The sequence below is a fragment of the Gossypium hirsutum genome, chromosome D08 (genome assembly GCF_007990345.1).
Source record: "Gossypium hirsutum isolate 1008001.06 chromosome D08, Gossypium_hirsutum_v2.1, whole genome shotgun sequence".
Lineage (NCBI taxonomy): Eukaryota > Viridiplantae > Streptophyta > Magnoliopsida > Malvales > Malvaceae > Gossypium > Gossypium hirsutum.
Genome location: NC_053444.1, coordinates 40,893,095 through 40,893,846, shown reverse-complemented (window position 1 = coordinate 40,893,846; position 752 = coordinate 40,893,095). Strand labels below are relative to the sequence as shown.

Below are 752 nucleotides of genomic sequence, written 5' to 3'. Positions count from 1 at the left end.
TAGACGATACCTGAGCTGATAACGAAGTGAATGAGTCAACTTCATGAACTCCGGCTATGTGTCTTCTTAAAGTTTTTTGATTTGTTTGCCATTGATAGTTATTACTCGCGATCCTCTTGATGATCTGATAAGCCTCATTATAAGACTTAGACAAAATTGCACCATTTGCGGAAGCATCTACCATGAATCTTGTATGTGCATTGAGACCATTATAGAATGTCTCCAATTGGATACAGTGAGGAATCCCATAATGAGGACACTTACGAAGTAACTCCTTGAATCGCTCCCAAGCCTCATACAAATACTCGTCATCCAATTGTTGGAAAGTTATGATCTCGTTCCTCAACTTAGCATTTTTGCTAAGTGGGAAATACTTAACCAAAAATCTCTCTGCTAATTATTGCCATGTAGATATGGAACTTGGTGGCAATGAATTGAGCCATGCTCGCGCTTGATCTTGCAACGAGTACAGAAACAACTTCAACCTCAGTGCGTCTCCAGTCACACCAGCTATCTTGAATGAATCACCCACCTCCATAAACAATCGAAGGTGGAGATGTGGATCTTCCGTAGGCATACCACTAAATTGGCCCACTGTTTGTAGCATTTGAAACATCACTAGTTTCAATTCAAATTGGGTTGCCTCAATATCTGGCCTTCTAATTCCTGGGTTTAACTCACTGAAAAGTGGCACAGCATATTGTCTGATGCATCGATCCCTACCATCAGAAATGAGGATAGGATTTCGTACA

At 40.7% G+C, this 752-nt stretch overlaps 1 non-coding gene across 1 annotated transcript; it reads left to right on the top strand.

The window, feature by feature from the left end:
* Positions 1-242: 242 nt before the first annotated feature.
* LOC121220492 (small nucleolar RNA R71) lies at positions 243-349 on the top strand. Its single transcript, XR_005917695.1, has one exon. It is a non-coding gene; the product is annotated as a small nucleolar RNA R71 (small nucleolar RNA).
* Positions 350-752: the final 403 nt, after the last annotated feature.